Source organism: Python bivittatus, unplaced genomic scaffold (assembly GCF_059951505.1).
Source record: "Python bivittatus isolate LINGU-HERP-01145 unplaced genomic scaffold, Pbiv_v1 ctg000410_np1212, whole genome shotgun sequence".
Taxonomy (NCBI): Eukaryota; Metazoa; Chordata; class Lepidosauria; order Squamata; family Pythonidae; genus Python; species Python bivittatus.
In genome coordinates this window covers 6,189,440-6,214,556 of record NW_028277067.1, presented here as the reverse complement: position 1 = coordinate 6,214,556, position 25,117 = coordinate 6,189,440, and the positions used below count along the sequence as shown (strand labels likewise).

At 39.3% G+C, this 25,117-nt stretch overlaps 1 protein-coding gene across 3 annotated transcripts in view; it reads right to left on the bottom strand.

Annotated features, from left to right (window-relative positions):
• The window catches only part of RARA (retinoic acid receptor alpha), a 183,324-nt gene that overhangs the window by 84,628 nt on the left and 73,579 nt on the right, over nt 1-25,117 (bottom strand). The window lies entirely within an intron of this gene.

Sequence of the window (25,117 nt, the reverse complement as noted above, 5' to 3'; positions counted from 1 at the left end):
AGTCATAAAAGTCACAGAATGTGCAGTAAGACTGGGATGGATGAAAACCTTGCAGCAAACAGTGGCAGAGAGAAAAGGATTTGAATATCTAGCATTTTCCACGTAAACATGTAATGTCATACCCACCCAGATGACATAGAATATGATGAAATTATTTTATATTTCTGCTCCTGTGAGGGAGAACTAGTAAAACAAATACTCTACTTCAAAATTTCTTTCTCCAAACTCTTCATGAGCAGCTTTCCCACCACCACCACCACCACCCCATCTTGTTTTCCCCACAGCTTCTGGCACCACATCAAAATCTCCTTCAAAGGGTTGGGAGACATTCAAGAGCTAGTTTTAATGATGTGCATGAAGGTTACAGGTAGGAGGAGAAAGAAATGTCTTTACCTCCTATATGAATGGAAACTACATCAGTTCATGGAAACTCACTACTGAATTTTGAACACAGTCATCCTCATTCCCCACAGAAGAATAATTTTGTAATGGGAAAGGGAAAGGGAGAGGCTCTGTTGTGCTTGAGGTTCCTCCCATTTTCTCCCCAATTCCAAGGATAGTGCAACAAAAGCCATAGTAATCAAACAGGCCTACTCATTTTCAGCACACCATTCATTTTTATTAATTTATTTGTTACATTAATTTACATGCTGCTCCATTTCCAGAGACTCTGAGCAGCTTACAAAGTATCAATATGATAGGATTAACCACAAAAATCAATTAATACAATTATAATTCAATCAACTCAACATGCCACCATTTCGGGGTGACCCTAAATGTACCCAAAGACTTCATGCTTCAGGAATTTGAGAGATAATAGGAATGAGGAATGAGGACAAGGAGGAGAGAAAGAGAGACGACTTTCAGCTGGGCAGGAGGAAGGGGGTGATATTATTTGAAACCACAGTGTCACTTTTTCACAGAATTAAGGACTGCATACTTTAAAACAGTTGTATTTTTTTTGCACTGATTAAGAAAAAAACAAACAGCAGGAGAAAGAGGACCCATTGTCAAATTGAAGTAATGTACAATTTAACTCAAAGTTCTTTACAAAGAATAAAACAGGGAATGGAATTCCCAGGAGCAATAGGACAAAGCCTTTTTCTTTAAATGCAGTCACCAGAAGGTAGAAAGGCTCAGCCCTTCCCAAATTCTCTTTGGAAACAGAGTCCCAACACAACTAGGGGGAGGAAGAGGAAAAGCAAGGAAATGCTATGGCAGAGATTCAGTTCCCATCACTCAGCCAAAAAGACAAGGAGAAGCAATCTCATCAACCCTTCAACCCCTGTCACCCTGAAACACATCTAAGAAATGAAGGGGGGAGTGGAGAAGCACAAAGAGTAAGCTTATGTCAAGACACTCAGGATATAAGTAGCTGCACTGGACTCTGTAGTTACTTCCACGACCCAAATAATAATATAAAGCAATCAGACTAGCATCTGTACATGATTGAATTGCACAACACATCTACTTACACGGGGAACGTGAAAGCCCCAGCTCAGCCCCCTTTCAGCATATGTCATCCAAAACTCTTTAAACACATCTTTATAGAATTAAAGGCTAGAAAGTTTTTTTTTTTAATTAAAAGTATGTGATTCACAACACCATAATTCCATGTTTTGGCTCTCTTGGGGGTCTTTGGTTAGCACCTTTGTCACTGAAAAGCCTTTCATTTCTGAGGCGGTGGCAGGTGAAATGCAATATTATTTGATCTCCAAGGGCTCATTCACAACAACACAGTTCATCACTTGATGGTAGCCATCACAAGGCCTATGCTGAGACTATCACTCAACACGTGGGGTGTTGGGAAGGTCCTTCTCTCCACATCGACCAAGGAAGGCCAGGGACAAGAACTTTAGGTGTTGCTTATCTCTAAATATACTTAGTGACAAGAACTACTAATTAACAAGCAAGCTTGTTGGAGCTTTCACTTCAAAGACTTCAGAGTCCTCCACATGAAGTAGATCTTTACATACAAAGGAAATGGCTGCTCTCCCATAATTACAACTACGTGAATTATAGTGTTACACCCACAGCCTCAAAGCAATGCAAAATAATCAAAATGTCAATTCTCCCCAATATAAAGTAAGTTTTTAGTAGCCTTAAAGGTTCTCAAAGTATAGGCTGCTGGAGAAACTCCAGGAGAAGAATCAGTGAAAGATTGAACAGGATTTCCAAGAGCACACTTTCAGCTTTCCTGCTTTAGCTTCTATTTATCACATTTATATAGCCGCTCATCTCACAATAAAGTGACTTTAGGCAGCTTACCCAGCTTACCCCTTTTTATCACTAGCAGTGTCTTACACCAATTAATGTAACCTTATATTTGTGTGCAAGGTCACTGCTGATTGAAGAGTTTGATTTCTATTCAATATTGTGTATGAGTAATTTTATGGCTTAGATATTATTTCTCTGTTTGCTAAGTATTAATCATAATGCCTACTCCTAATGTTTGATTTTACAGTGAGGAGTTGCTCCCTCGTCCCTTTGCAATGGCTAGATGGAGTGAAGTAAGGAAGAGATTTTCAAATCACTTGCCAAGGCAAGCAAAATCCAAAAAGCAGCTGTAGTTTCATCTGGACACAGCTGGAGTGCTGGGGGCGGGAGGGAGAGAAGCCAGTGACTTAACAATACTATAAACCAAGCCGAGACACATCAGGTTTCTCCAAGGCATTACTTATGTTGAATCCAAGATGTGTTGCCAATAAATCTCTCACTTAACCAAGGAAAAAATATTTAAGTACTCAGAATGCTCCACATTTTATATATGAATGATCACCAGCTTAACCCTCTAAGGTAACCTAGTGTTATGATCCCATTATATGAGAACTAAAAAAATGATTACCTAAAATCATCACATAAACTCTCTGGTTGATGGGCTTTCTGAATAAGGAGCTTAACAACGTAATGTCAGCTTGCCTCAAAATGGCAAACTGGTATGTTGTACAGGGTCTACAATTCCCAAAATGTCCATCTATCATTGAGTGAGACATATAGTTCCAACACATCTGGAGGGTACCAGGTTTGAGGAAAGTTATCATAGATTGTGCTCTTAATCATACATACTGCACTGGGGATAGGTGAGTTGGTACCCTACAGATATTTTGGACTGCAGATCTCATTATGCCATCCAGCATGGTCCAAGACAAAAGACTGTGGGAACTGTTGTCCAAAACATCTAAGGATTCCAATTTGCTTCCTTCTGAGCTACATTATTTTTTTATTTTTTTATTTTTTTTGGTCAGTTGTAGCAATCCCAATTCTACTCCCACAAACAACAGCACTGTTTCCAACATTAAATCTATTTTTTTAATTGTATAATCAGCTTATTTCAAAAGAGACTGAAAGAAGATTTATTTTTTCTTCCCTATAAAAAAATATTGATCTGCACTTTGGTATTCATCGCCCCCCCCCCTTTTTAACAAATGGAAAAACTGTCCAGTGTATTCCAACCCCCAGCCCACAATCTAAGTTCAAGCATCCATGAGGATTATTAAAAGGCTGTTATGTCAGCAGTGGTGAGGCAGGCACTCCATCCCTGGCCCCTATCAATAATTGAGGATCTTAATGAACGAATCTGGCAGAGAAGAGAGTCGCTGACAGCGTAAAGGCAGCTGGGATCATTTGCTTGCCTGTCACCATTGGCGACAATGTGCTGAAAGGTTTCTCCAAGTCCAAGACTATTGCAGGCCCCTCTCACTCAGACTTCAGAAGATATAGAGATGGGCTGCTACCATGGTCATCCACTACAACATGGTTGAGAGATCCTGTTCACAAACCTAGCATTGTATATCCACAACTTTCTAAGTGCCACATGAATATTGTATTGGCAGATGACACTCTGCTTTGTTGTAGAAACTGCTTTCAGAGTAATGAGCTCAAAGAAATTAACTCACTCTACTTTGCATCCCCCTCCCCGCTTCTAAAACCCAATCCCCTCCACACTCCTAGAAGGGGGCCCTAGAAGTATATATGATGACAGGTACTAGAAGGTGTTAAAGAAACAGTGATTATTATTACTTTTAAGATTTATATTCTATCTTTCCCCTAGTGCTCAGGTCCTCTACTGACATCCAAGAACACCTATGTGGTTTATGATACCTTCCTTGGTGCTTTCCTTGCTTCACCTGACATACCCACACACACACTATCCTGCCTTTTATGTATATATTGGTCAACAACATGCACACAATGCTTTTAACTGAACTACAAAAATAGAAACTGGTGTGGTAAAAAGCAAAGCACCTACCTTCACCATTTTTATTTAAATAATACCCATGCATTCTTAATCATGGGTAGTTACAACCCATCATTTCAGAAATATGTTCATTTGTCCTGAAAAAGGGCAAATGTAAACAGAGATAATAGAGTGTCCTGTGGGAGGCCAAGAGGAGGTGGCAGATAACATTCTGGTAAACTGATGCTTTCTAATGGTTACGTTCCCCCATGGCAAGCTTTTGTGAATGTACAATCCACTTAAGTAATCATTTTGAGACCACAAACAGTTTTTCTCATTCCATTCGATTATTTCAGTGTGTGCATCTATCTGTATGTGCATCATGGTACAGAAAAGTCCAAATCTAAATCAGGACTATGATGCAGAAGATGAGGGGGAGTATTTTGGCCCCTTCCTGCATTTACAAAAAATGCAGGTAAATGGAAAAAGGAAAAAAACAACAATTGTTCCAAACAACCACTGAGAGATTAGCTACAGTAAACACATTCTAATTTTCTACACCTCTTAGTTTCAAGAGAAAGTGTGAAAATATGAGGTCCCTGTGTGCAAAAGCCGATGGGAATTAGAATAATAAAATTGGAGGGATTTTGAGGAAAATTCACTACAACAACGAAAGAGAACTAAAACATCCAGAACAGATTATTGCTTGCTCTGCCTGAAGATCTCCAATGAGGGAACCCCACAGTCTTAGGAAAGTGGTTCCATTTTTGGTCCAGTAGCTGGATAGTAAGCTATAGAGAGAGAGATTGGCTTGTTTTACCACCACAATAACATTCTGACATTTACCAAGTGGTGGCTTCAGAAATACATATGTTCAGAATTCTGTATGTATCTACATTCCAATATCAAAAAAGGAGACTTAACAGAGTGTGCCAACCATCATACAACATCCTTAATTTAACATACTAGCAAAATAATGCTTAGGATCATCCAAAGAAGGTTAGAGCTCCACATGGAAAAAGAGATGCCAGATGTTCATGCTGGGTTTAGAAAATTCAAAGACATATGAGACATTATTGCAGATGTACGGTGGATAACTAAGAAAGCCAAAAAATATCAAAAAGAAGTCAGTATGTGCTTCATTGATTACAGAAAGAGCTTCAGTTATGTCAATCATGTCAAACTGTGGAATGTATTTAGAAAAATAGGAATCTAACAACATCTCACAGTCCTCATGAGAACCCTATATACAGGTCAGGAAACCACAGTGTGAACAGAAATGGCGAAACGGATTGGTTTCAGGTTGGGAAAGGAACTAGACAAGGCTGTATACTCTTCCCATATTTATTCAACTGATATTCTGAATATATATTAAGGGAAACTGGATTGGAAGATGAGCATGGTTTTAAAATTGGAGGAAGAAACATCCATAATGCTATGTAATGACACTACTCTGATAGCCAAAAATGCAAAGGATCTGCAAGCTCTAGTAATAAAAATCAAGGAGCACAATGAAAAAATGGGACTAAAATTAAATATAAAGAAGACCAAACTAATGCCAACAGGTAGAACAGCCTTAGAATTGACAATGAAGATAATGGAGTGGTGGATAGCTTCTGACTTTTAGGATCAACAGTAAAGGAGCAAGCAGTCAAGAAATATGTCACAAACCAGCACTTGGTAGAACAGCCATGAAGGCCTTGGAAAAGATATTCAGATGCTGTGATGTATTTATAACTACAAATATCAGAACAGTACAAGCAACGGTACAGTATTTCCTGTGACTCTCAATGGAAGTGAAAGTTGGACTTGAAGAAGCAGGGTAGAGCAAATATTGACTCTTTTGAACTTTAGTGTTGGAGAAGACTCCTGAGAATATTCTGGACAACCAAGCAAACAAACAAATGGATCATTGAACAAATCAACCCAGAGTTCTGACTAAGAGGCATAAATGATCACATTCAAATTATCCTACTTCAGATACATTATATGAAGACCCTGTTCTCTGGAGAAGGCTCTAATACTGGGAAAGGTGGAAGCAAAAAGAGAAAGAAAATGGCCAGCAGCAAAGTAGATGGACTCAGTTACAGTGGCAATGAGTGCACTGTTGGAACACCTGAAGACCAGATTAGGGACAGATTGTTATAGAGAAAATCTATCTATGTGGTTGCTAACCATTGACACCAACTTGATGGGCACATAATCATGGAGAGGGAGAAGGAGAGGGAGAGGGAGAGATGGAGATAGAACCCCTTCCATTTGGGTTACAGGCCCGGATATGGGACAGAAACGGCACTGGTCATTCTTTTAGATGATCTCTGGTGGGAGCAGGATGGGGATAGTGCATACATCCTGGCTCTTCTTGACCTCTCAGTAGCTTTCAATACCATCAACCATGATATTCTTTTGGGTCAGCTGCGGGAGTTGGGGGTGGTTGGCAGTTTTGCGTTGGTTCACCTCTTTCCTCCAAGGCCAGTCCCAATCAGTGTTGATAGGAAGCGAAAGGTCCAGCCTATCACCCCTGCTTTGTGGGGTGCCGAAGGGCTCAGTGCTCTCTTCACTACTTTTTAATATCTACATGAAGCCACTGGGTGAGATCATCCATCATCACAGGATGAGGTATCAGTATGCGGATGATACTCAATTATACATCTCCATCCCAGGTGAATTAAGTGATGCTGTAGATGTTCTTTTGCAGGGCTTGAAGGCTGTGGGGGTCTGGATGGGGAACAACAGGCTTCAGCTGAACCCTGGTAACACAGAGTGGCTGTGGGTTCAGGGCTCTTCTGTATCTGGGACCCTACCATCTTTGGTCCTGGATGAGGTTACACTGCCCAGATGGACCCAGTGCACAATCTGGGGGTCCCCCTGGACTCACGACTCATGCTTGAGGAGCAGGTGGCAGTCATGGCTAAGAGGACCTTTGCTCAACTCCATGTTGTGCACCAGTTGTGCCCATTCCTGGATCGGGAAGCCCTTCTCTCAGTCACTCATGCCCTGGTCATCTCCCGTATGGCCTACTGCAACACGCTTTACACAGGGCTACCCTTGAAAAGTATCCGGAAGCTGCAGCTGGTGCAGAATGCAGTGGTGTGGGCACCTCTAGGGCTGTGCATGGAACATCTCTGCTGCATGAGCTGCATTGGATGCCGGTTTGCTTCCAGATCCAATTCAAGGTGTTGGTTATGACCTTTAAAGCCCTTCATGGCATGGGCCCAGGTTACCTGAAGAACCGTCTCGTGGGCTTGTTACAGACCCCGTCGGTTAAGAATTTCAACTGGCGGGGTCTAGGAGGAGAGCCTTTTCTGCCATCGCCCCCACCCTGAGGAACATCTTGCCTCCTGAGGTGAGACTGGCCCCCACTCTTTTGACCTTCTGCAATTCATCTCAGTCCAAACTAATTCATTAAGCCCAGTCTCAATGGAGGAGTGGTGAATCAACAGGTAGTGATGACCACTGGCAGTTGTAGTCACAAACCTGCACAGCAGCTGAACAAGACTGAAGTACTTTACCAGCCCATGCCAAATACCAACCCCGTAGAACCAGAAATCACTGTTGACAACACCCAACTGACAAATGTAAGCAGCTTCAAATCATCATCTCGAGCGATGGGTCTTTGGACAAAGAAATTGAGTCCAGGATCAAAGCCAGTCAGGCTCTGGGGTGGCTGCATACTAGACTGCTTGACCAACACAACATACGTATCTGCACAAAGCTGAAAGTCTACAGAGCTGTGGTTATCCCTTCTCTGCTATATGGATGTTAGTCTTGGACTCCGTATCAACAACACATCAACTGGAGAAAGTTCACATGCATGCCCTCCGCTCCATCCTTGGCATTTGTTGGCAAGACTGTCTCTCCAACCTGTAGGTCTTAGATTGCGCAGAGTCTGCCAGCATTGAGTCCTGATTATCAGAGCCCAGATGCCATGGGTGGGACACATCATCAGAATGGATGACCACCATCTGCCTTGCCAGTTGTTCTGCAGTGTACTGGAGTCTGGGAAAAGACCTCGAGGTCATCTATGCAAGTGCTACAAAGACACTGTAAAAGAAACCCTATGCCACTGTGACATCCAGCCAAGGGAACTAGAAGCTGCAGCTGCTGACAGAACCCACTGGCGAGCCCTGTGCTATGAAGCCTCCACCGGGCGCCACCATAAACTAATAAAAAACCATGAGCAGCATCACAGAAGAACAGCCACAGTTACTGCAACAATGGACTTCCAGAGCCCCCATTGTGCTAGATTGCACTTCCAGACTGGGACTGCAAAGCCACCGCCATGTTCACAGATGAACTGCACAACAGCATGTCTTCTTCGAACCTGAAGGACTACCACACGTAGAGATATCCCACTGTTACCCCAACACACACACATCCCACTGCTACCCCCACAAAATCGGTGTTGATGTAAAAAAAGGAAGAAGAAATCAGTTCCATTTTTCCTAACTTACAATCAATGGAAATGTTCCAAATTTCACATAACCTAAATTTTACTGGCAAAACAGTGCTGACAAAACAAACTTGATGATACAGAGAAAGGAGAAATACAAACTAGGCAATGTGGGCTACATTTCCATTTTCACACATATTTGCACTCCAACCTTCAATCCCACTCTGGTGCCCCCTGCTTCCTGTTCTTTCAGATTCCCAGTGGCCCTAGGTTTTCAACCTTTTACAACATGCAGAACAGCAAGATATGCTAGCTGTTTTTCAAGTTCTGATCAAGTATAAGATTAAAATCATACAATTTCCAAGTCTCACAAATACCTATCCTCCCTGTCTTTCTTCTCTCTCTTCAGGCAGCCCAGAAAATTGAGGCTGGCATCTAGGAATCAGAAATGCTATGGTTTTTCCCCCAGCCTTGATACCATACAGTGATGTTCCCTTCCCCTAAAACATCCCAATTCAATCTGTGGCAGTAACCAAATAACAGCTACTCCATAGATTAGCTTTGCATTATTTATTCTATCCCCAAGGTTCAGGTTTTAGATAATTTAGAATTCCTTTCTACAAGGATGGATATGTGAATAAAAGACAAAAAAGGGGGGATAGCCAAGTAGGAAAGAGGCAAAAACTGGACCAGCACATAGCACATGATGAAGCTATGGAGGAGTTATATTTCTAAAACAAATTAATTCTAGGATTTGGGGTTTGAAAGATTACCAAAAGTAAGCAATTCCTTTTTTTTTGGTTTGTTTCATTGCATTATAAAATATGAATAATACATTATCAAATACAAATAATAACTGAGTACAGTGGTATTTATACAACAGAGACCGGAAACTCAACACTGTGATGATTCAGATAGATTAAACATTTAAAGATGAGGAAAAAAGGTTTATATCAATGTTAAATATGATTTCTAAGATGTTAATTAACATACTGTAAGGTTGCTTAAATTGTAAAATTACTGCTAAAAAAGTAAGCAATTTCTATCTGCACCAGCCTCTGACACTGAATTTGGTATAGGAAAGGTATATTTATAATGGAGGAGGGTGCCTCCAAATGTAAAAAGATCCTCTGATATATCTGACCAGGGTTCCATCTAAACTACAATTCTACTGCCAGCTAGATGCTTTCAGGAAAAAAAATGTAAGGATAACAGTCTTTCTCTATTGTTTGCTCAGCACACAAAAATATACTATCTCTAAGCAAAGATTACTTTCATGTACTGTATGATGGCATAATAGCCAGTGACAAACAGCTGTTCTAGATGTGAACTGCTCAAGTTAATTGGAGGCCAAATGGGATACTATGGTGGCAGACTCATCTCCTTAATCAGTCTGCCCCTATGAAAAAACATACATATTGTATCCTATAATAGAAGATTTCAACTTGATGAGAAATCATTATGAGAGTACATAAGTATACTAAACCATCCCTGGTTGGCATTTAAGTTCCCTTAGACCATTTTTAACCACCCTGGAAAGCTCCAGATTTGTTGGACTTTAGCTCCATAATTTTCCAGTCAGCAGGTATAATAGAAGTTAAAGTTCAACTTACCTGGATGGTACCACTGGAGAAGATTAGAAAAGAGACAGGCTGATATGAGGATGCAAAAAGATAAGCAGCATCAGACTGGGGGCAATTAAAGATGTGCATGCACACCCCACATTTTCCAAAACTGGATTTCTTTCCTCCCCACATGTACACTTTATAAACAATAGAAATCCACAGTTTCAAGATCAGAGCTTGCCATTGTTATCTGCAGCTTCAGCCTAGAGTAATTTGCTCCAGAGACATCTTTGTGCAATCTGGCTGCATTTTACTTACAGTACACAGAAGGGTCTTTTTTCCCTAGGAGTGTATGAGAGAGAGAAAGAGAGGCAAAAAATCAGAAGGACTCTGGTAGCACCATTTCTAATGTATTTTATTAAAAGTCATAAGCTTTTGTGAACTGCAGCTCACTTCATCAGATGCAAGAAAGAGAAGGTAGACCTTTCATTTTCAACTAGTCCATTCAAACTTTACAAGCCAAGTGAGCTTATGGTACAGAGATTTATGCTGTAAAGTAGCTATTCCTATCCAACTACCCAACTCATAGTCCCTACAGCATTGCTTCCCTGAAAGCATCAACGGAAGAAATGTCCAAATTCCTCAAATACTCAGGGACTCACTTCTGAAGCTGCAGAATAACTGCATTTCCCTAACACATGTGCCTGGCTAATGGAAGATGTGTTTCCCCTTCTACTGCAAACATGGGTTAGATGTGGCAAATACATGTGAAATACAAGCCAAAAAAGCCAAAAAAAAAAAAAAAGCCAAAAAAAATCCTCCAAAAGGAGGGTTTGCCTGAAGAAGTAAATAAACTGTGCTCAGGCCATTCTCGCCTGTCTTAAATCCTAGAGGATAGTTGAATAGATGCCCTTTGCAGCAAGAATCCTAGCACCTCATTTCTATCTCTCACCCGAGTTCCTAAAGTCTCCCAAATTTCTGCTATCTGGAAAAGGGACAGCACTTCTCTGCAGATTACTAACTTTTCTCTGTGCTCAAAAAGCAGAAGCGTGCTGCTGACCTGCCCAATATCCTCCTGTTCTCCCCCCACCTCCACCAACACACACATTGCAGAACCTTCCCAGAGTGTTTGTGATTATCCCAGCCTCTTTGTGATAAACGATGCTGTCAGGAATAAATTTAATCAGAAGCAGACAAGATTATTGTATTTATCACTTTTTACCGATCGGCGGCTTCCAGGGGCCCCGAGGCAAGCAGACATTTGAGTGGGGGGAGCACTATAGGTTGAACAAAAGACACCATTAATAATCTCCAAAGTCCTGGGGCATCATTTAGGAGGGGGGTGGGGAAGACGAAAGAGAACATTTTTTTATTTTGCGAATGGGGAGTTGTTTTGTCCACCTCAGTCATTTGCCAAGAATATGGCATTTTTATCAAAGAGTTTTATCATTCCAACGTTACTGGCCGTGGGCTAAATTTATTTTACACATGGATTTAAAGGCCTAATTAAAGTCTTGGGGTCCCTCCCCATCTCCTTAATTCTCAAGGCCCAATGGCATTTTTTCCTGTTTCATCTCCCTGGTTTAATTTTTCAATTTAATTAAGGAAAAGCAACAACAATAACAGAGAAAATAGCCCACATAGATTCCACCTACCCACCCTACTCTGCTATCAACTGAAGCAGACAAAAATGTGCAAATTCTAAATGCTGTTGCCAAGCAAAAATTTCAGTTTAATGAGAGAAAATAACACGGGGAGGGGATTTATATCAATTTATTTTTAATGGGGGACAATGAAACTTCACTCAAACTTAGAGGAAATATAAACAAGAGGAATAAACTCCAGATCAGGTGGAAGAAGGTTAACCATGATTTGCGGTTATCCTCCAATTTATAATTGTGAGCATGCATTTTGCAACGAGTGCTTACTTATAAACTGAGATTTGCAAAATGCTTTAATAATCGTTAAATATTTATTTGCTTTCATAGTCGCTATATAATTTTTTTACGAAGCAGACTGCAGTTTATGCCACACAGAAAGCTGTCTTTTAGGGTACATAAAGCTTCTTTGCAGCCTTTGCTGTACAGAATTTTGGGATAATGTTAATTTCACAGAGAACGAGAGAAAAAAACTGTGGACAGTAGGAAAACTGCTTTAGGTTCCCCCCTCCTGAGCTTCTTGAAGGATGGGATAAAATTATAGTTTCCCACTTCCCAAAATGGTTCTCATTTAGTGGTCATGGGAAAAACAATAAAACCAGCTCAAAAGTACTTCAGATGCCAAAAACCGTACTTGATGAATGCAAAGACATGTATTTCATACAAACACACGCGCGCACACACACACACAAAGAGGCAATATTCAGAGACACGGGAGGCACCCTGTTTTCAGCATCAGAACCTAAGATTATATTGTTCTCAACTACCCAGAAGTCAGGACAAAATCTAATAGGATTAAATTAGAACACAACAGATTATTTTTTTTATTTTTTTTTTTATTTTTCAAATTTAGATACCGCCCATCTCACAAAAAAGTGACTTATAGCTGAACTTTAGGAGAAATGTCTTCATGATAAAAACAATCTGATAATAGAATCAATTCCTTAGAGATGGTCTGGTTCTACATTTTTTAAACAGGCTGGATACCCTTCCAACTGTATGACTGAGTTCACAAATTATGTTAAGCCATATCGTAGTTTCCTTGGTTGTGTTGTATGAACCCAGCAATTGTAGTTTGTAAATCACTGTTTATAACCTTATGTGTTGTTATGAACACAGCCAACTGTACTTTGCTCAACAAACCATCCTTAAACAAACCGTGATGTAATATGTTAATTTAGTTTATATTACACAATCATAAAAATATCAGACACACGGAGAGTGCATTTCTAATCTCATGCCCACCTTTTCTTTCTGAGACAGAAGAAAAATTCTTACAAACAACCCACTCCTGAACTGTACCACTTCAGACTGCAATTCACCAGCTTTAAATTAAAGCCTCTTGCTTGCCTCCATGCGCAGGGGGGGGGGGGGATGGAATCAAACATCTATACTGGGGGTTTTTAAACTGGGTTCTGCAGAAACCTACGGTTCCGTAAGGACTTGAATGGGTTTAGCAAAGGACTAAAGGAAAACAAAACAAAACCTCAAACAAACTGCCTTCCAACGTTGGCACACTCAGATATCCAGTGCTCGATGCTGCTGTTCCCCTCTCACCAACTATACATCCTTAGCATTTGTTACCCCCAGTGCTCTGCACAGAAAGCAAATGCTCACCCCCACTTGAATCTTCTTCTCTGTGAATGTATGTGAAGTCTTCTCACACATACCCCAATCCCAACTCCCTGCCCCCCAAACTCTGGCAAACATTTCTAACTTGCTTAGCAGCACAAGAGCAATCAAGGTGAGTCCTTCCCTCCCTCCCTCTTCACTTCACTTCACTTCCCAGGCTGCAGACAGTATTTGTGTGTATGCATGCATGTGTCCCCAAGTGACCTGCTTAATCATCAAGCTAGTATTATGTGCTCACCTACTTAGGAGTAAGTCCTGCTGAGCTGTGTGGGAATTAATAAACTTAGGATTGTACAGCTAGCCTGCAGTGCACCTGTGGCTCAAATCCCTTTGAAGGGGGACTTCCTTTGGAGTAAACATACACACAAATTGGTTTGCAAAGTCAGGCAGGAAGAAGATGGGTGTTTAAGTGGCTTCAAGTAAGCATTCACAATGGAAAAAATCCATGATATCAACGCTTGTCCTAGATATCCCTCAGTATATGCATATTATTTTCATTTTGGTTTTTGGTGAGGCCTAACAAATATTTTTTTCGGATAGGGAATACTGGCTACAAACTGGTACAATTGCAGACAGTACAGAAAAAGGTGAAAATACAAAAAGCTAAACAAATTCCCATGCTTCTGGAGTTACTGTTGCTTCTTATGGCAAAAAGTTTGAGAAATTAAGCTCAAGCACAAGTAAGACATGCAAATATGATCAGAGCCTTATCAACTTCAGTTTTAATGGACTGGCAAGAAAGATAAATCTAGTGAACTGTGGGTTGAAGGTGAGCAAGTATTGGGTCACAGTAGCCTGAATCCTGCAGAATTACAAAGACCAAACATCTCAACCTAAAAGACAAAAGTTCTGAGTATTTCCAAAGAAAATGTGCAACACTCCATAAGAAGGAAACAGCATTTTGCACATTTTTGGGTAACAAGAAAAAATGCCCCAAGGCATTACCCTGTTTGGTTAATACAATAACCTCAATTGAGAAATTCTACTTTTATTTTCTGTACATTGGAAATGTTAATTTTGCAGTTTACTCTTCATTTTATTGCCAATTTTCTATCGCTAGTGCTCTGCCTCTTTACAAGTCCCCCCCAAAACTTTTTTTTATATTAACAAGTTTCGTGGCCTGAAAAATTTTGAAAGCCTCTGATCTAGAAAACTAGATGTCAAAAAGAAAGGTTTTAGCTCACTTTCCTAGGTATGGAGGAACTTTTGTGTGAAAAGTAATTTCCTATCAGCAATCTGAAGTGGTCCTCTTGAGAAACAGGTTTGCCAAGTAGTCTGCAGTTTGTGAGGATGTCTGCATCATCAGGTGTGGTTTCAAGGCAAAGGAGAACTTTTTTGCTTCTCTTTTTAGAACGCAACATGCATTTACATACAAAACATATATTCTTCCTTTGGATGTCATGGATATCTATGGTATGACAAAGTGAAAGTTAATACTGTACTGATTTCAAGAATCATTTTATTAGACATGCCATTCTAAGAGTTTGGAATAGATATAAAGTAAGATTGACTTCTAAAATTCCTTTGTGGTTGTCACCTCAAGAAGCTTTTTATAGAAGAGAAATGACATTTAAAGAAGCATGGTTGACATATGCGAATTTATTATTGTTTTCTGAAGGAGAACCTAAACTGAAGGAGAGGGAAGAATTAGAATTGGAAAGTTATACCTGTCAATGGTCTACTTATGCACAATTGCTCAAGATTTAAAATGGATAAGTTACAAATTTACTTGTGAAAAAACTGACTTTGAATATGCTTTATGTACTAATGATGAACATGTTATTGCCAAGATGTACAAACTTTTGTTGAGGATGAACATAGAAGATAAATATGTTAAGGACTGTATGTTTATGTGGGCAAAAAATTTTGGATATAATATGTTGGATAATGGAAAAATATGTGGAATAAAGGCTTGAAATTCACTCTTAACTTATAAAACTTTTATAGAATGATGTACCATTGGTATTTGACACTGGATAAATTAGCTAAGATGTATAAAGGAATTTCAAATGTATGTTGGAAATGTAATCAGTGTGAAGGTACTTTTTATCATCTCTGGTGGACCTGTGAGAAAGCCAAGAAATACTGGAAAGTGATATGTATTCTGATTCAAAAAAATTTAAAAATGGATATACAATTGAAACCAGAGACTTTCCTTTTAGGTATGATAGATAAACAGATGGAAAGAAAACATAGGAATTTATTTCTTTACATGATAACACCAGCAAGACTTCTATATAAGCAAAAACAGAAAGATGTACAAATACCTACAGCAGAAGAATGCATATTGAAACTAATGGAACTGACGGAGATGGCAAAATTGACTTTTTTGATCAAAGAAAAGACATTGTCTAGCTTTGTTTCTACTTGGAAACCACTCTTGGACTTTTTACTTGAGACTCAAAAAAATTAAATATTGATTTTGGGGTTTGATGACTGATTTATTTTATAATTAGATACTTTGTATTAATCTGTTTTATATTATTTGTTAATATAGATATGTATTGTAGTCTTTTAAATATTAGAGTAAGAGGTGAATGTATTTTATATTTACACCTGTACCAAAGAAAGTTGGAAGTTACCTTCTTTATTCTTTTTTCTTCTGTATATTTTTTTCCTTTGCTATTTTCTTTTTTCTTCTTGTTTTTTATCTTACACTGAAATTTAATAAAGTTCTTTTTAAAAAACATATATTCTTCTTGTTCATATTATAACTGGGCCTCATAACTCTGTACATCATTTCTATCTTTTCTGACTTACACTACTGTATTTCCCAAAGACTTCCAACTCAAACAATGCTGAATTGCTAGATTTTTTTTTTCAAAATTTCTCTCCAAACACATACCACTCTATTTAAATCTTAGGCTGTGCTTTTCACCGGCAGCTCTTTTCTGTTTTTGTTCAAACTTCATTATTCTTCTGACCCATGACCATATTTCAATTCATTTATAAAGAAATCATGGGAGTCCCATTCTTAGGCATATTTATTTTTCCTCAAATGAGACAGTATGCAGCGCCACAGCATTTGAAATACAAAATATTTTTAAGCACGTGCAAGGTGCTTCTCTTTGTATTCAAGATAGTCAGTCCCCATGTGTAGGCAATAAAGCATCTAAGGCAAAGTGGGCCCCCTCAGAACTTCTTTTCTAGGATTTAATTACTGTCTTCATGCTGCTTGGAGATGTGCCTCTAGCCCCTATGGTAAGAAACATGAGGGAGAACCAAAAACCAGCTTGGGTCATGGAAGTCACTTGCAGGAGAAAGGGGGAGAAAAAGAAGTATTTTTGCAGAAGCAGGATCAGGCGAAGGGCAATGCTATGGAGCAGGAGGAGGAAGCTACTCTGAGGAATGTTTGCAAGGTGAGACAGGAGGCATCAAGAAAGGGCCATGTGCTTTTAATCAGCTCCATGGCCTACACCATGACCTCAAGTTGGCATCAAAGGCCTGTTCTGGAGTAAGCATCAAGCCTGTACATACAGAAAAGAGGAGGAAGGAGCAGAGAGAGAGCCCAGGGAAATCAGAGTCAGCAATTTACGGGAGCGAGGAGGGAGGAATTTTTCTACTTAACATCAGACTCCCAGCTAGGGAATGGGAGAAAAATCCCCAGGCATCATGCTCTTCCCCACCCCCATGAGCCCTGTTTCCCAACCATTCCCCTCCCTTCTTAGTAAACCTAATTCATTTCCCTGGTAGCATCCCAACATTTACTTTTTCCTCTCATATTTCTCCCTAACACCCTTCTCCATTCCATAAGGGTACAGAGCCCAGGAAATGGGATTGTGCCACAATGAACATGAGCAGTCCATGGACCACATGTCATCACCCAGTGCAATTCTGTGCTTCCAGAGTATCCCTAGATTTACACTGCTGAAATTTGGCAGTAAAGCTGCTAACTGCAGGTGGCATGCAAAATATATTTTCCTCTCAAAAATCTCCCACCTTTCTTAAAATAGGAAAAGAAGGCTGAACATGAAATTATTCTTTGGATTTGTGAGGAGGAATTTCTTACTGTGTATTAAGCATTTTTAGGGCTCACATTACAGTTTTTGTGTTCGTCACTATGATGTGCAGAAACTATAGGTTACAAAAAGAATCTGGGGCCTATATAAGGCATTGAAGCTTCAAAATGTCTACTATGCCTGGAATAATAGGTGGAGCCAGGTTTTTCCTTGGGAAAACTCTGTCAATGCACTAATTTTCCCCCCCCATAAGTTATGACCCCTCTTTTTCTCAAAGTCTAACCAATGTCCCTTCAATCCCCCATTTCTGATAAGAAAGCCCAAGAAATTTGCTTTTTGTGAAGGTACAGGCACAGACTATATTCATATGAATTACGAACTAGCCAACCACATTTTTGCAAAACATCTTGTGCAAATCCAGCCCACTGATTAATTTATAGTTCAGAGTACAATGTGAACCAAGGCAAATCGTCTTGAATAAACCACAATTTGGTTAACCATGGCAAGCCTATTATGTAAACATTGTCACACTGCCACGTCTCAAAAACCATGTGTGATTATCATTTCCTATTTATTTACTAAATTTATATTCCACCTTTATTTTGTACAACTCAAGGCAGAGTAAATAACGCTCTCTCCTCAAATTCTCCCCATAACAGCAATCCTGTAACATGGGTTGAACTGAGAGTGAGTGACTGGTCCAAGGTCACTCAGCCTGCTTCCATGCCTGAGGACCATGAAATCTGCATCATAACCACTACATGAACTGAACTCATGACCAAAACAACAGAAAGTCCTTCCCATCCTGCTTCCCATGTATTGTTTCCTCCACATTCCTCTAGGCCAAACCCTTTATCCCCCTCCCCCTTGAATATTGACATGTGCCCATTCACTCCTAATTGAAGCAAGGCCCACTTCAGTGCTCTTGTATTAACTGGATCCAGCCAGACTATTAATTTGGCAGAGGCATAAACACTATAATTATCAAATAAAGGAAGACTGTATGGGGGGGGGGGGGAGTCTGTGTCATTTGCTTTCATTAAAATTACATCTACTTTCCCTTTAATTCTGCTGCATTAAAAATAAAGCAGAAAAGGCTTCTTCTGGGACATGCCATAAACACAAGCTAGGCAAACCCAGATCTAAAATCTGCAGTGTGCAGCAGCCTCTTGAGGTGTGAAATTCCCAAATACCACAAAGTTGTAGCAAGAAATCAGATTAAATCCAACGTTTTTTAAAGTGTGTATGCTCATTTTAATTCTATTCTATACAATATACAGACCAAGGATTGAAAATGGATCTTCTATGCATTAAGGCAATAGGAAGAGAGACTCAATAAATGCTTTAATATTGGGCTTTATTATAGTCTTTATAAAAGTTTGGGTCTCTATTTTTCCTTTTGAGGTTTTTTTTTTTAAACAGATCATGGCAAATGGAAGATTGTGACTTGGGGTGGAAGAGGAATAAGTGGTAAAGAAATGAAATGAAATGAAATGAAATGAAATGAAATGAAATAAAGAAAGAAAGAAAGAAAGAAAGAAAGAAAGAAAGAAAGAAAGAAAGAAAGAAAGAATGAATGAATGAATGAATTTTGGATGTCAAATTAAGAGAAAGGGTAAGGACGTGTAACATTCTGAATTAATTCAATCCAAGAAAAAAAATATATTTTAGGTGACGTGAATAGATGGGTGGGAATGAGACGAGGGAGTACGGAAAAGGTTATTGGACCATTTGGAGTCCCAAAACTGAATTAGAATGGTGAGTGTTGGTGAGCATCTCCTTAGAAACAGATCTTTCTTTCAATTATATGATTTAAACTCCAGTCTATTCATACGAGCATATGTCAAAGGAATTAATATCAATCTAAAAGTATTTAAAAATGGGGAGATACAGATTTTGGCCCACCCATCTCAACCACAGAAACTCAAGAGTGTACCTTGGCCACTCTTTTTCAGCCCAGTCTACTCACAGGGCTGTTGCTATAAGAGGAATAATAGGTCTTGTCCTGCATATATTGGTAGAAGTGCATACCAAATAAAATAAAAAAACTACACTAAATGCTACTAATTTTAAAATATGGAAGTGATTTTCTTATTGAGTGGCTATGTGGCTGCAACAGTACCTATGACTGGAAGGCACTAGGATTTTTCTCTTATGCCAAGGGAAAGAGATCAAGAGTGAATGCAAAAACTACAGAGGAATTAGTTTGTTTAGTGTACCTTGAAGGTGTTTGGCAGAATTCTGATTGAAAGGATATGAGAGAGACAATGAACAACATCTGGAAAGTGCAGTGGCCAGGCAGAGGGTGTGCAGTCCAGATTTTTTGCTCTAACAAAAGTATACATGTAAGAAGTGTATTGTATGTTTGTTAATTTAATATAATGAACAGACTTGAATGATGGTATGTTTAATTGCCAGTATAGAGCAAGTTTGGTTACTGAGTGCACTAAGAGCTGTATATGTTGGAAACAAATCATGGAATACTCAGCAAATGGTTCAACAGTGAGCAGGGAGCAAGCAAGGGTGTCTGATGCCTTCTTGGTTGTTTTAAGGTACTTATCAATAATTATATAAAAAAGGCTTGTAGGGATATTAGCAATGTATTGATTAGAGACATGAAAGCATATGTTCTTTTGTTTGCAAATGATGCCATGTTGTTTGAGAACCCAAATGCTAGATAGATTGTATAATGCAATGAAGCATATGTACCTGAAAATTAAAGACCAAGATAGTTGTGTTTGACAGCGAAAATGAATAATTTCATTGTTGTTATACATAAATGGTGAGAAATAGAACAAATTGATGAATTTATCTACATTGCCAGAATGTTTACTAAACATGAAAAACTGAATGAAGAAATTTTAAGACATACATATTGCTACTAGAATGATAGTACATAATATGTGGTCTGTTGTGAGAAATGAATATTTGTCAAAAGAAGTAAAAATGGATATGCATACTTGGTTACTCACATTAAGAGCATTTTTCTATCCACAGTGTTATATGGAAATGATATAGTATGTCAGTAGTAACATAATAGTAAACTGAATGCATTTAGAATGGAGTAATTAAGAAATGGGGAGAATAAATTGGTTGTGAAAGAATGTAATTTTAATACAACAGTGAGTGGTTGGTATGAAAGAAGAATGTTGAAAAGGCTTAATGATACAGAGAAGGAATGAGGATCAAACTGCAAAATGAATATACAAAGGAAGAATAAAGAGGAAAGGGAAGACTGGAAAAGTTGTGACTGAATAGAGATCTTGAGATCCTCAAAAGCGGCGGGGGGGGGGAGTTTAAATAACAAAAAACAGTGTATGAAGCAGTGGAAGGATGTAGTGGAAACAAGGATGATTTGCAAGAATAAAATGCATGAAATGATATAGTTCCAACTTATTTCTTAAATGTGCACAGCCAAAGGCCATTGTGGGAGAGGCATAGTAAATGATGTTGGTATAAACTAGTTTTAGCTATATTTCTTTTTATCTCATACCTTTCTTTTCCCTGGCTTACTATTTCTTACTCTTTTTCTGCACTCTGCACAATACTACTTACCCTAAAAGAGAACAGTGTGATGGGTATATGTATATATGTTACAAGCAAAACAGGAGCACTAAGCCTAGCAGAGACTAGAAGCATCTATTTTGCTTATTTGTTCAAAAGTCCACACAAAAAAGGAGGGGGGAGGTGTTCAGTGGCATAAAAAAGGAATCTCGTCAAGTATGGCTCATAGGCTAGAGAATCCTTCCTTGTTATATTACTGATTCTTAGAGTGCCATTAGGAACCATTGTCCAAACGTTTTCTCCAAGGGACAGTTAGTAGATAGCTATAGCTAGCTGTAGAAATAGAGCTAATTCTAGCAATATAATACCTTTGGTGGTGAAATGTTTGCCTGGCTGCTACTTTACTACCTTTTGGGCGCTGGCAAACAACGGTTCTCTGTTTCTTTGCTGTTTTTTGTTAGTTCTAATCTCTTTAAACTGCCCAGAAGACTTACAGTAATAAGGCAGTCTACATAGTGTATAAATAAATATAACTTAATTCAAATTTTCCATCTCAAATGCCCAAATATTGTGAGCAAATCCTAAAGCATAAAAAGAAAATGTTGCACCAACTCCTATGCACTGTTTTAATTTCTATTTCATGTGTTTTGGAGAATTAGTGGTGTGCAAAACATTTCAAATTCAAAACACTGCATGTCAAGTTTGAAACCCTCTGTTCTGAGTTGGAAACAGATGTTCCAACCCTGCCAGAAGTGTTCTGACACTGTTCTGACCATTCCGGAAATGTTCCAAGCCTAAAAACCCTGCTTCAAGCCCAAACACCTCTTTCAAACTCAAAACAGAGTTGTTTCGAGCTCAAAAAACTTCTGGAGCATCTGGAAAACCCCACTTCAAACTTGAGACAACAGCTTTGAATTTATTGGCGTGCCTCTATGGGAAGAAAATCAAAATGGCCTCTTTTTATTAAAACGTATGCTGACAGCAATGGAGAACTCATCAAGACTGGTTGGGAATTAGAGCAGTCAGTCAAGCTCACCTGGAGGACACCAGACGCTGGGTGAAACTAATTACAGGAAAGAGCTTAGATACTGATCCTTTGCCTTCAAGTTGGATTCTAGAAATCAAGAATCTTTAAATATCAAACCCATACTTCTTAGGGAAAAAGAAGGAGACATAATTAGGCCATAAAACATTGTTCCAGACTGTTCTTAATGGCAACACTTTATATTAAAATAGTGCCACTGCACAAGCACAAAATATTTACCCTTCACTAAGTAACTCAGGCTCTGCAGTTTGCAGGACCAATGACCACAGTTTGTGGCACCTCTCATTTCAGAAAACACAAACAACACCTTAATTGTTTTTGTTTTCCAAAATGGATTCAAAAGGCGTGGGCACAATGCCAAAGCAAGTCAGGGCTTGAGGAAAATGGAACCAGTCTTGGCAGCTCAGAAAAAGCTGAGGTGGGTGATCTTTGCCCTACTGTGCAAATGCTAAGAATGTGCCAGACAGTTCAGGCTAGTAGGTGGAGAAAAGGGCAGGGAGGCAGGATTCAGACACAGAATTCTCTGACCTGGGAGGAGGGGAGCTAATGGCATTTTGCGGGGTGGGGGGGGAGAACTCTTGCAAATTCCTGGGAGGCATGCAACCTGGGGCTGGTCTTATTTCAGGCCCTTCCTTCTAAAATTATGTCCCAAACTTTTGCATATTTCTCATGCTACAATCTTATTTTGTCTTTCAGCTGTCTATAAAGACTCAGCCTGGGCAGTTGTAAATTGTATCTATAGGAGAACCTATTACTTTTGAACTATATGTAGCATTTCTGAAAATGTAGGCTTAGTGAGAATATGGGGATTCATATAATGTCTCAGCTTCTTATAGATGTGATATGAGCTATAATAGAAGAACTGAACAAGCTGAGTATGCATCCTACATACAACACTGAATACAGTGCTTTGTGTACAGCCGCTGTCTTCCTACACATCAAGAGCAGGGATTTCCAGAACAGATGACACATGTTCCAGGCAGTTGCATTTAAAGACTCACACAAGTTAGTCTTTATATTTTACACATTCCTCACCTGAGTTTTTGTTGAAGGTTGGTCTTCTTGGAATTCACCCCCAGAACCTGTTTTGAATAGTTATGATAAGCTTGCAACTTTTCCTATGAAGTCCAGTTAGCTCAGCCATTTAGCAAGCCTAATGAAAAGCATGAAGATCCCGAGACAGGATAAGCTACTATCCCACATGGCACCAGTGAAAGGAATATAGGGCAACTATTAACACAGAAGCTTCAAACCCAAAGATACTGTATGTTGCAGGAGAACATGAGGCTCATCACTGGTAAAAGAAGAGGATAAAGGATGAGTTGTTTTCCCATTCAGAGAGAATGCACAAGGTAAAATGGATCTGGAAAACATATGAGATATTCACTAACTGTTCATCCTTTATGTATGCAGTTTACATCTTAGGCAAACACCTAAAACACACACACACACCTCACCTGTTTACTCAGTTTTTATTTTGACAATGAGCACCATGACCTGGAAAACAGAGAACAGTCTAAACACAGAATACCCTTTCCTTGATATTTGGTCTTGATAGGCTTTCCTTGATATTTGGTCTTTAAAAAAAATTAATAATTCTTCATTCTTAATATGTAACTGCTTTTGCACATACTTTCACATTGATATAGGTCAGTCTTCCCCAACCTGGTGCCTTCCACTAAGCTGGATTTCCTGAACACAGGAATTTCAGAGGGCTCCTGATTTGGCAAAGCTGATGGAAATGCTAATATCCATTTTTCTCTTAATGTCAGAAATTAAACAAACAAGTATTCCTATTTATGTTTATCTATATAAGCGCTTGCATTTGTTTTACACTGTAATTTAAAAGACTGTATCCTAGTATACTAATAGTAATACATTTTCTTCAGCCTCAGTGCCTAACTGCTGGCAGGATGAAGCTTTACCCAAGATCTTACCCTTTCCACCAGGTTAAATGCAGAACGTGCGCTCCTGAGTGGGGTACAGGCACCCTGACTTCCTCTGTCCTACTCACTCTTTGTAACCTTACAATATCCAAGGGAGAAACCCAAGGATAAATGATGCAGGAGTGAGCAATCAATGCAGACTCTCACTTCATCTCTCCAGTCCCTATTCAACACCACCCCCCTCCTAAGCACGCCTCCTTGGCCTGCCTCAGCATATGTCAAGAGGTTTGTTTATTCCTTTTAAACCTTTGTTTCCTGTTATTCAAGCTATTTATAAAAAAAGGCCCTCTTGCCTGGAAAGGGAGGAGACAATGAGAAATAAGAGAGAAAGATTTCTAAAAGGGGAGGGAGAGAGATGATGCTCAACCCTTTCTTCCAAGGCTATCTTCTGGACATCCCTTTTCATAAAACCCATGGACCCCACCTGTGGGACAAGAATACAGGATAGCTAGTCCTCTCACCATAGAAGGTTTAGTAAAAAGAGGGTGGGGAAGGAAGGAAGGAAGGAAGGAAGGAAGGAAGGAAGGAAGGAAGGAAGGAAGGAAGGAAGGAAGGAAGGAAGGAAGGAAGGAAGGAATGATTTTGCTTTAAAAATATGATTCAGCCAAATGCCGCCATGGACGCAGAGACTAAAGAGTTTCTAGCAAGTATCAAACAAGACCCTAAAATGAAGTAAGCTTGTACTGAGAAAACAGATTTCCAGGAGCAAACCATTGTGAGTAGTACTGATCAGCACAAGCATGCAGGTGTTTCCTATAATGTAATCAGCCCATTCCCAACTTTCCATTCTATTCTAATATAACCAATAGATACAACTCAGACTGCATATGTACAATGAAAAACACATGCATTCCTCATGTGTGCTTTCTTTCTTCTCAGGTGTGTGATGAACACCTATCATGCAATGCAATGGGAAAAAACAGCCCTTCATTTGGAGGCCAAGTCAAAGGTACTCCAACTATCTGTTCATGATCCTACAAAGGAGTGTAGGATGGATCTGCTTGCAGATCATAATGATTTCTTACATCTGCCCAGGATTAGTGTTAGTATTGATGTCCCATCTCTGAAGGAAGGAATATATGAATCATGCTTTTAATCATTATATTACAAAAGCTCTCAGTCCCAAATAATACCTCTTATAAAGGCCAAAGTGTTCTGGCTACAAGTCTAGTACTGTATCTGTCTGTATCTAGATACAGATACTGTATCTGTATGTATTTAATGTGACCCTTCTCCAG